Below are 11988 nucleotides of genomic sequence, written 5' to 3'. Positions count from 1 at the left end.
GGCAGAGGTGGGGGGGCGCTCCCGCAGGCAGCCCAGGGGCTCCCCCCCCTCTTCGCCCCTTGTCGGGCGGGAGCGGGCCGTTGACGCTGTCCCTGGGAAACGGGAGGGGGGAGAGGGTAATGGAGGGAACCCCCCCCAGACATTCCTCCCGCCGACAGGCTGGGGGAGACTGAGCGGAGAAGAATGGCTGTGGCGGCGGGCTGAGGGGAGAGGAGGGAGCGGGAGGAGGCCGCGGTGGGGGAGGCCGCTTTCCTGCGCCTGGCGTGCGGTGGGGCGGGCGATGCCCGGCCAACTTCACGCAACGGCAGGGGGGGTTTCCTGCATCGCTAGGCGCGGGGCCTGCGGGCTTCCCCGCGACCCTCGCCTCTTCTGCCACCCTCATCCTCTTCGATTGTTAAACGCGTGCCCGCTCTTAACGCCTCGTGGAGCTGTGTTTTCAGTCTGGGGATGGGAATACAAAGGCCCGGAGGCTCGCCTCTGGTTCGAGAATAGTATATTCGCAGTGGTCAGGATGGATGGAAGCAGACATTCCTGTGTGCTGCACGGATCTCAGGTTCTGCACCAAAGCACTGTGCTGAGAGTGGGCTACGGCACCCACAAACACATGCTTACAGGCTCAGGTACTGATACGGCACCTGGCTTCTCTTTGTGCCGGTAGTTAATATTTGGTTTATTGCAAGATAGTTCTTCTGGCAACGTCGCTTTGTTCCTCTTCATTGCGAGAATTTGTGTCATTTATATTTTAAAGTTAAGGTAAAAGCCAGGGAAATAAATACCTGCTTTCTTTATAGGAAGTCATACATCTTATAAAGAATAGATTTTTTTCTTATATTAACCTTAGAAAGTATCAGCTCGGGTTACAATGTATATCTCTATAGACTGGACACATAATGGAGCTCTGGGTTGCCCTCTTGCTATCCCCAGTAGGGATGTAGTAGGGTTTTAATAATCTGAAATAGTACAATGCTGGTTTGGGTTCTTAAAATGTTAATTTGATTTGTAGTAGAACAAGGTGCCAACCATGTCGTTTCTACAAGCCACAATAAGATAGGTTTTTAAAATGGACAGGTACTTCTGGTAACTCAAGAGCAATTGAACAGCCGTAACTGATGTGCAGTTCTAGGCATTGCACTTTATGCAGCTTGAATTCTTAAGTAGAAGAAGACACATTGTGGCTGCTAGAAGGAAAGCAAATACTAGAAACTATTTTTTCCCTATTTTATTATTTGATTGGCTTGTGTGTTGCATTGTTTAATGGGGAAAAGGAGGAGTCTAGTCACAAGAACTGAAGAACATAAGTAGATTATAACCTTTTTCTCATATATACCTACTATTGTGAGCAAAAGTCTTCACTTTCATATTGAAAAACAACTTCTGGCTGACTTGCTGAGCATTCAGGTGTAAGTACTGTAAAAATAACTCTGAAGACTTAAGGTGAGAACTGTACTGAAGAGGAGAGCTTTATATGCCTTAAATCTTCTGAATACTTGAAAAACAGTAAACTTCAGGTTGTCAGAAAAGAAAATGCAAATGATCAGGCAATGACATTTTAACCAACTTATTTCCGATAGTATAAATACAAAGCATCTATGAATAGACTTATTTTTGTGACTTCTCTTTCAGTTTTGTTTTAACCTGCATCTCTGTATTTGAATGTTGGACTATACTGATAAGAAGATTTTAAAGATGCTGTGACTAAACCCCTGATCCTGGAAGTAAATGGTGCAAGACTTGGAACATTTGGAGAATCCTAGGTGTCATTGCTAGGCACACTGACGTCTCTGTACCCAGTGCAAAACTTGACCTTAACTTAACTTTCCATTGTTGTCTCTGGTCTAACAGACCTATAAACATTTTGGATTTTAGAACTGTGAAATGATTAATAAATATTTAAAGGAGCTGAAGTGTATGAGTCCGTAGATTGTAGTCTGTGCTATACCCAAATGTTTTTGATTAACCTGCGGAATATTTCTGCCTCACATCTAAAAATCCTTTTCTTTGTTTATGTTATGCTTTAAGGTCAAATTATACTCCAGAAATGATGTCAGAGTTCTGTTAGAGATATTTTTGGCTTAAAATAGTTGTAAATTAAATTTAGGAGCAGCTGGGATAGACTAAATTGTACAAAAACTTTTACCATACTTAAACAGTTTGCATTCAGCTAATAATTTTACAACAGTTTAGGTAACACACTGGTGAAATCCAGATGACATTTTAGAAAGAACAGTCCAAATCCTTTTAAACACTTAAGTCTGCAGGTTGGGTACTTCTGGGGTTGGGTGGGCTTTTTTAAATGAAGGAGTTGTGATTGGATTCTGCAGTGAAGCTGAAATAAAGGTAGCTGTCCATCTAGGTAGTATAGCTTACTCCAAATGTATGTGCGAGCTGAGCAATATCTTGTATTATAGCTATCCGATATGATAGTCAGAATTGAAGTAATTAATATAGGCTTGTCGTTAATTTGATTAGAAGGAAATATTTCAAGTTTATTTGAACTCTGACTACTGAAGTAATGCCAGCTGTGGTGGAAAGCTGTTCAGTGTCTAGTGATGATACATGGCATTGTCAGTGCTGTACCTAGTCATATATATAAAATTAGTCCTAACATTTAAAGTCTTGGGAAGGATTTCATTTAAGATGGTCAGTATTGTTTTCATGTAATGGTTGATGTTTTACTATTTGATTAAAAGTGCTTGGCAACTGAAAAATAGAATACAACTGACTTAGTATACTGTTGAGGTAATTGGCAGTGTTTTATACCTCACAGTTTATCATTTACTACAGTTGACATGAAGGCTAACCATTGCAGAGCCATTTTCCTCCAGGTCTCAATTCAGGCCCTGAGGTTTTTTTATGAAAAATATAACCTCAAAGTCAAGAACAGGTCTTGACAGAAGAAAATTAACTGAAATGTTTCCAATTCTTTATACATTCTATAAAATGTATTTTGTTAAAAAGGAGTTGAAATGAACTAGAGACAAGCATGCATGCCGTCACAGTTCCAGCACTCAGATGGTAATGTTTTAGTTGCAGACTTCTCTAGTTAAAACTCAGTATTTGTTAGCATACTGAGTTTTGAGTATATACTAAATTTGTTATATTTGCTGTCATCTTCAAATCTAGCCATTCCCACATCAGTTTCAGGTACTGTACCTGAAGTTGTTTTCGTATGCTATACTCTCAAGAGTTTTCTTGCAATACTTGTCCTTTTTGCAGTGGCAAGCTTTGTATTTCCAAATTATTTTTCACATTATGATGGGAAGAATGTGCGCAGACAAGTCTGAAAGGAGACCAAAGGATGCTTTAATTCTGAAACACATTTAATTATTTATTTTGATATTAATCTGTAGAATAAATATAAATAGTTTTACAGACATAAATAGTCATAGGACTGAAATTTATTTTAGGGGAAAGGGAGGTCACAAATTACTTTTAAGTGCAACACAATACTTTTGTTTAACCATGTTAACTGTATCTTTAAGTATTAAACAACAGGAATCTTGGAAGGACGTTTATTTAAATTTAAAGGGAACATTCAGTTTACATGTTAGTTCTTTAGAAATTGCAGTAGTAATTCACTGATCTAATTCACTCAAACATAGCATTTCTATTAATTTAAAGTTTCTCAGTAACTTTAGTCCCATAGAGGCACACAGCTCCTCATGTACCAGCTTTAAGTCATGTTGTCCATGATGCTGCCCTTACTGTTTTTTTTTTTTTTTGTATGCTCTTTATTTAAAAATAAACCCAAAAATATTTAATGCATAAGCTTTGCACACTTTGGTCAAATCATTGAAAAGTACAATACTTTATAAATTGCCAAGACTGGCACCTGCAGGTTTGAACTACAGCCATTCAGAAGGTTAGCAGTGGTCAGACCTACTTAGGGCAGTTTGATAGCCAAATAAAAATCCGAAAATGTACCTAGTTGTAGAATTTACATTGTTGGATCCAGTGAACACTAGTTTTTAGCATCCAGTGCTACAAATTTGAGATGAAATGTAGTGGAAAAATTAGTTTTGTATTTGTCAGGCAACCCAATATATTATGACACTGGAGACACAATTGTGAAAAGGACAATGGTATATTTAAAAAAAGAGAAAAATAGTAAGACAAAGCTTCTCACTTGAAGCCCAGGAACAAGAAAGACATGTGTCTTCTGGTCCCTTTCAGAAATGCCACTTTCCTTTGAGCATGTTTTGTATAGTTTAATGCCTCTTTGTACAGTGGGATGCTGATCTTTTCATATACAAGGGAAATGAATGGAAAACTTAAGTGTCATCATGGAGATGTGAAATTCTCTCTTAGTGTTTCAAGATAAGGGTGCGCATAAAGTGCTGTAAGATTAAGGTAGTGATTACAGTTTGCTTAGAGTGATGCGGGTTCCTATGCCTTTTCTCTTGTTAATCTAAATGTCTTCTAGGGTATGAGACTCACAATTAAAACTTCCACTGCATTGTTAGGTTGTGGTTCAGCTGTTACTAACAATGGAAATGGTTGTCCTTGCGTAGCTTGTCATAAAGTAAGAGTCACAATGAGCTTTTGGTGTGCAGAATGGTTGAGAGCCACATAAGATGATAAGAAGCAGTTCATTGCCTGTTACATTTGCACTTCATTGTCTGTTGGTCACCTGTATCAGGATGTTTCCTTAGAAGGTATGTTTTAAGCAGCAGTGGGAAACAGTTCAGTCAATTACTATTTCAGAAATGTGACCCTTGGAAGTAACCCACATTGTAATTACTGAGCATTGGAGTATAGGTGTACAGAAGTGTAACTCAAATACTCTATTTTAGACTCTTTATTTAAATGGCATATTCTAAGTCGCCAAGGCAGCTTTTTCACAAAAGAATGCTAGTTGATGCTTAAAAAAAGCCGAATGGTACGCCTCATGAAGATGCTAAATAGAGATTGATGCTGAATAGCTGGGAAGAGTGAAAAAGATGATGCTCTTTGAAATGGGGAGCCAGAGCTTTGATCAGTGCAAGTAGTGATACTAGCAGTTCCGTATGAGGAATGGTCAAAGGGTGTGTAAGCTAATCCCTGACGAGGTATTTTTCTTAGATTCTACAGCATGTTTCATGTTGGCTGAAGCACCTGAAACACTACAGAGTTTTTTTCCTAGCTGCTGAGAAAATGAAAAAACATGTGTCTGCTTTCTCCTCCTTCTTACTCTTGTTTTACTAGTCATAAAAGAAGTACAACCATCTTTCATATCCTCTGCTGTTTTGAAGATTTCTGCAACTATGATATGTTTAAAGTTTTCTTGTTTATTTGATACCATGTTTATGGTCTGATATTCATAAATTTTGTTGTAGCAAATTGGCGTGAAAGCTTTTGGTTTATCACTATTCTTATTTTTCAGAAGAAAAAGTTAACTCGATGATATGTGCATGTGGACACATATATGTCTGAAAAACTGTCTTTTTGTCATTCTTAACCTCTGGGGTGGATGTGAAAAAGGTCTTCCATATTATTTTGCTTTATAGTCCCATAGTGCTTCTCAGAGAAAAAACACCATATCTTTATAAGCTGCATGAATTCCCTTAAGATACAGCAAAATATTTAAGAGTTTGTTAATTTTCCTTTTGCTGTCAGGAACATTAAGAGCAGTATCAGTGAAATGCAAATATTTCACTCTGTTGCATCCCAGCAAGAGTTGAACTTTGCTGGTTCTCAGATACTTGCTTTTTGTTGAAAGGGCATAGGGAAAGAAAGCCCTTTTCTCTTCAAGATACAGCAAATATTAAACTGATGTTCACCTGATTAAATGTCTCCATGTGTGCTGTATAAATATTTGCAGTTTTAATACCACATTTTCAAAGACTAGTCTGACCTTAGACTTGTACCAGCCACGGAATCTTGACTTCTGGCCTTGTAAAGACATGATCATGCAAGGCTGTGTTTAAGGCCCAAAATGTTAGGGTGTTTGATGTTGTGTTGTTGGGGTTTTTTGTTTGTTTTTTTTGTTTGTTTGTTTTGGTTTTTGTTTTGTTTTTCGGGTGTTGGGTTTTTTTTTTTTTGGTGCCTATCTTACTCAAGGACCTAATTTCTTTCATGAAGTAATATAGGCTGGACATTGATTATATTTCTGCCTTCTATACATACACTTTATATTTCTTTTTAATCTGTGGTCTAGATTAGATCCCTGTGAGCCTGGGAGGGTAATGTAGATCTCTGGATTCTGCTAACACTCTTTGAGTGGTAACTGGATAGTTACGAGTATTGATCCTGCTTGCTACTCATTTAGAGCACAGTGAACCGTTTTGTAGTTTAAATCAAATCCATTTCTGAAATCTTGTGTATTCAGATCCTTTGATTTTCACCTACTCACAAAGACCATGCCTAGGGCTACAATCTTTGGCAAAGTACTTGAAATTATTTTAACATGTCTTATTTGGGTTTGCTATCAGCAGTCCGTTTTCCTGTGGCAGTTGTAAAAATCTAATACAAATGGCTTTTTTACAGAAAAAAGAACAGGTCTTAGAATACAATCTAGACACTTGATTACTTTTGTGAGGACTTTTTTCACTTAGGAAGAGGCCCACTTTTTTTCTCATCTGTAAAGTTGGTTCATAGTTCTACCTCCAGACACCCACCACGATACCCTGAGTGGCTAATTGATCTTTGGTTAGAGCCCATGTTCCTGGTCTCTGCAACTGCAGGTGTAACTCCACTGTGAGGCCTGGGGCAATGGTGTGCAACCCTCCGTTCATGTGTGTATCCAGAGTTCAGTGAGCTTGGCTTTGAACTCGGTAAACAATGTTAGTCCTTGTTCCTGTATCAGAACTTTTAATTGCAGGTGCATTCCATTCTTTCAATTTCTTCCCTCTTTCGGAGCTACTTTTCTGCAGTATTTCTCTGGGAGCACTGACGGCGGCAGCAGTCAGCTAGGTAATTTTATAAACCTTATTTAGCAGCTGCTTCTACATTGTAGGCTCTGTGTTGTTTAAGGGAAGAAGAATCCTCAGCTACCGCTGTACTAGTTTTTGTCTTCACCTGTACTTGCCAGTTCTACTCCAAAAGGAGACTTTTTAAAATAGAGTTTTGAAAGGGATTATTAAAATTTAGAGGAATTTAGAGGAAATGAGTGCTTTGCCACCATGATCCTCTGCAGACTTATCCCCACCATAAATGTGTATTTCTTATAATAGCCTGCTCTTTGTGCTGTTATGCTTTTGGCAAATGTGCTACCATTTCTGCAAAAATGGCAACTATGGATATACAGCAATTTATCATTTTCTTTTCACTTTTTTTCAAGAGTTTCCCTACAGAGTTTGCCTGGTTTTACTGAGTACAGTTTTTGATTTGCATGAGACTTCTTTTTTCTAAGTTCCAAATGAGTAATACTGGATTGCTATCCTTTCTCCTAGCTTTGTGATTATACAAGCAGGTAGCTGATAGGCATTTTTCTTATGCTTTGACATTCAGAAATGTAATGCATGTGTTTAATAAAATACATATGTGGAAGGTAAGACCTGGCACCTTTGTTATTGTGTTTGCTATTGATGGTTTTTGAGGGTTGGCAGAGAGTGCACTGGTTCTTGTTCACAATGAGGGCACAAAAGCTGTGTAAAAGTGGAGAGACAGAGCTGAGATCTAGGAGGCGGTAGTAGCAAGGAATGGTGGTTTGGGTGGATGGTGGCTGAGCAGTAAAACAGTGTAGGCTAGCAACAGCTGAGAGATTGAAGGCACCTGTTTGGATAACCTTGAGCTTGTTTATTATCAAGTTCTGTCTATGAAGTTAGTCTTGAAAGAGTGGAGTAAATATTCTTTTATGAACACTGATGACAGCTGCACAAGGTGTTTTATGCAAGGCAATGAACAGCTGTCCTACATGTTTGAATTGGAATTTATAATTGAAATAGCATGCATTTTGGGGAAAGATATTTCAGAAGACTGTATTCTTGTGGTGTTTGGTCTAGGGTTCAAATACTTGTGCATTCGGAGTCAAGTGGTTAGGGTTTCCTTGGTTCTTCGGTTTTCTGTTTTTAGTATTTATTAATTACTTTCAAAAACTGAAGTAGAGTTAATTATGTGCATTGCTATTATTCTATAGCTCAGTTTTTTTGTTTAAAGAAGTACAAAATGCTGCAAATTGCTGTTCACTATAAAATTGTCAGTTTAAAAATCTTGGCCTCATGGCGTGACTTTAAGGAGCTGTTCTGGTGGATAATTTAGAAATCGGTACAATAGATAAAAATGCAATTCTAATACTTTGATATTGATGTGATTGCAGTTTTAAAAAGAGAAATAATTATAGTTGTGAATGTCTTTGGATTTTCCAGAGGTTAAGCCTGAAGAGCTTAGAATGTATTAACCAGATTGTTGGAAGCCAATGGAAAGATCTAATCAGACTGTTTTTTCAGAATACTGAATCTCCTGTACATACTAACAAAACAAAGCTGGTTGACGTGAAAAGTCATAGGTTATACTATGAATCTGCTTTAAATTACAGCTTCAGCTAACATGTTGATCTTTATAGCTTGGTAACCAGGTATTCAGTAGTAGCCACTACTTTTTAATTTTCAGAAAAGTGAAGTAGATCACTTAACAGCAAAGGAGGAACATCTATGTTACATGTATATTGGTTGGAGAAATCGAACCCACTATAAACCGTAATTTAAAAAAATAAATAAATCATGGAGTTTCATTGGGAATGAAGGGCATTTTAAACAATATCTAAAGGAGAGAACATTTTGAAATCAATAAGAGAGGACAGCTTTTGCTGTAAGCCCTAAAAACATGCGAGTCTTTGGTTTTCATGTTTAGTTTCTCACATATATTTTGTATCTCACAATTGTAGAGGTGTGATTGTATTTAGACTTTTGTAAGGCATTTAACTCCATACTGTGCCACATTTTACCAAACCAGTGTGTTGCAACAAGAACAAAGGGCACTTCTCCAGCACTGGCGGCCCACAAGCTTGCCTCTGGAAATCTACAGATATGGACATTGTGCCTGAAGCTGATCAATTTTCCTGCTGGTGATCTAGAATTAGCTGTAAAATCCTGATAAAAACTTACTGAAGGAAATTAGCCATATGGCAGGAATGATGAGGAAATGACAGAAAGTGAAATAACCCCTGTTATATCCCTTGTTTTCTTATCTAGTATGCTTTCAGAGATCATCTGGACTTTTTGATCAATCTTTACTTTCTGTTGCTGGGAGTTTGGGCATGGATAAAGTGCTCAGTCTTGCCTACTTATTTTATGTTGTCCATTTAGGTTTTTCTAAGCTTTTTGTTCCTATGCAGGAAACATCCTAAGTTACTATGAAGAGAAAAGGGGGAATTGTATTTTATGGCTTGTAAAGGGCTAGGAGCAAATGAAGTATGTTCTAGAGGCTATTCTGAACTAAACATCTGTTTCCTAGTTGCGTGCAATTCAGGACACTAGAGTTGAATCCAGGTGGTTTCTTTAAATTTCAGTTTCATGTTCATAGTCTATTTGTACAAAGCAGACTACCAACAGAACTCATTTCTTTGAAAGCAGTAATGAAGAGGGTTTAGAGGAAATTATAGATAGGCTGTTGTAATATGCCTTTTGGCCCAGATAGATGAAAACTAAAATGGAATTTTGTTGTTCCATCTCAAACTGTTCAGATTCAGTAAGTTTGAAAGTCATAATTGTGCTTCCTCAAAATGAAATATGTGGGAGAAGGACTGAACAAAGGTGGCGATGGTAACACCTGACTTCTTCATGCACTGAAGTGTGATGGACTGGAGAGACTGCTGTATTACCTTTGCATCTGACATGTAGGGGGTAAGCTTTTTGTGTGAGTGTTCTCAGTTGCTTTTAAATTTTTTATAAATCAATTAAGTGCAACAGTAACAGGAACATACACATGGGGATACTAAGCATATTGACTATTATGTTCGTTAATTTAAGCCACATGCACTTCGAGTGTTTGAAAACAGTTATATTTAATATAGTTGCTGCTGAGTTGCAGCACTCTCTTGTTTTGTGCTTTTTAAAATGTTGGATTTTGGCAACTCCTGTTGTCTTGGTTGATTATTTTTTTCCCCTCTAAACCGAAATACCTTATGCAGAATGGAGCATCTGCCATTCTGGTCATGTAATGTGCCCATCTTTGGTATATATTTTAACATTTCTGTGCAGTGCAGAGAGCAACAAGGTGCTGATTTGGTTTAAATAGTTCTCACTGGTAGGTCCTAGTAAGCATCAAGTAGAAATCCTATTCACTGAGGGATGGGGTCATGTAATTTAAGCAACTTTTCCTAGAGGTTGAATTTCAGGGGAGTGTGTGAAATGCAACATAGTAGAAAATTGTTGATTCTGTCCTTTTTTTAAAGCAATAACTGACAATACTCTTTTCTTGTTCTTTGCAGTGTGGTGATATAAATATTTGGTAAGCAATTCAGTGACTATTTCTGTATATACAATTGGATTTGATTTATTTTAATGCTATTGAAATGTCGAAGAGATTAACCTCATTTGTTAAGGCAATATGTAAGACTTGACTTCTAAGTATTTATTTTGTCTTTTGAACATCAAAATTGCATTTATTTTTATGGATGATGTCTGGTTAGTGTTATGTCCTGGTAGCAGCCAGAGAAAACTTTAAAAATATTTCAGTAGAGTTATGGGTAATTGATATACGTGTCACTGCTTCTGGTTATAATCTCAGAGATTGGTCTGAATCATAGAGTATCAGTATCAAAATGTTTATTTCCTTAGTTGCTGCAACAGAGTAACATTGTATGTATTAATATCTGTTCCTTTGGATCGAGAGACCAGAAGTGCTCATAGCTTTCAAGCCTTCTAGTGGCAAAATTAGTCTTATGTGAGAAATTATTTGCTAGCCACACTTCTCTTGCATTTGTAAGATGTGGCCAGATGTATGAAAAAGGATATATTACTAACGAAGCTGTATTTTAATACTTTGTTCTAATTTTTATTCAGAATTTTGGTAGGGAAATGGCTGTCTGGGTTTCTTGCCTGTTGAGTAAGAGTGATGAAAGATCTTGGAATTAAGTGCTGGGCTTTGTAGAAGCATAGTAGGCCATTGCCTTCTGTGGAGATTCAGTAACTTGCTCTGTAAGCAACTGACCATCCATAGAGGATGTTTCATGTGCGTGTTGCCTGGTCTTCATATGAGAAACTTGAGACCATAGCTTAGCTTTGTGTACTATACTGCCTTGTAAATGACAGCTGTTTACAGCAGAATTAACATTTTATGGATATTTACAATAGAATTAACTTTTATTACAGTTGTAATGATAAAAATATTGTTTGCATTACTGAACAATCAAAATTTGAAGTATATTGATGAATTCCCAGACTTTCAGTAATCCTTCTCCTGAAGACCACTTTTCTTAAGAACTAAAAAAAAAAAGAGCAGAAACTCAATGCTTTATCTATGACATCAACCTGACCTTTTGCCTTTCCCCTATTGTCAGTGTATAATTAATATAATTCACTAATCTTTGAGCAAGCCCATGTTTTTTTCTCCAGTTTGGAAATAGGACTTAGTTTATTTAAAATGGTGTTGGGGAAAGGGAGTATAAGTAATGCTGTTAAGCGTAACTTTTATATATGCTGGAATACCGCTTCTTACTGAGTTTCTTAGCTTTCAGCACCATTGATTTTTGCTGCACAAATCATGACGTTGTTATATCAGAAGAAAATACAAAAATGGGACTATAATTGGATTTATTTGTCAGCCTGGTCCTTTCTTGGATATGATACTTTAATGTACATTTATTAGGTAAATCTGTGTAACGTTGCATTTGGAACCTGTTACTTCTGAAGGAGATGCACGAGGAAATTACTCTTTCCGTTGTCCAACAAATCCATGTAAAATCCTTGTAAGGACAGTTTCCCATCTATTTCCAGATAATATTAGTTGACTGCAGTGGAGAGGGTGGTATGGAAGAAATGCTTGCTTCAGGACATGATACTAAAAAATGGGTCTTAAGGCTTTTTGTTTGTTTTCAATTAATGTAAGAATAGAAAAGGTATTTTAGTT

The 11988-nt window shown here is 37.3% G+C and overlaps 1 protein-coding gene across 6 annotated transcripts in view; it reads left to right on the top strand.

Moving 5' to 3' along the window:
• SCAF8 (SR-related CTD associated factor 8) overlaps nt 1-11988 on the top strand; it is a 165394-nt gene that overhangs the window by 1826 nt on the left and 151580 nt on the right. The window contains exon 1 of one of the 6 annotated variants that reach the window (XM_026845633.1): nt 249-620. The exons of the other annotated variants lie outside the window; for them this stretch is intronic. The gene's annotated coding sequence lies outside the window, so the exon portion shown is untranslated. Of the gene's footprint in view, nt 1-248; nt 621-11988 lie in introns of those variants that run through there. 6 annotated transcript variants of the gene reach the window in all.

Source organism: Athene cunicularia (assembly GCF_003259725.1).
Source record: "Athene cunicularia isolate RWA chromosome 3 unlocalized genomic scaffold, athCun1 chr3_part1, whole genome shotgun sequence".
NCBI lineage: Eukaryota > Metazoa > Chordata > Aves > Strigiformes > Strigidae > Athene > Athene cunicularia.
Note: the sequence above shows the minus strand (reverse complement) of the source record. Positions and strands in the feature narration are given on the sequence as shown.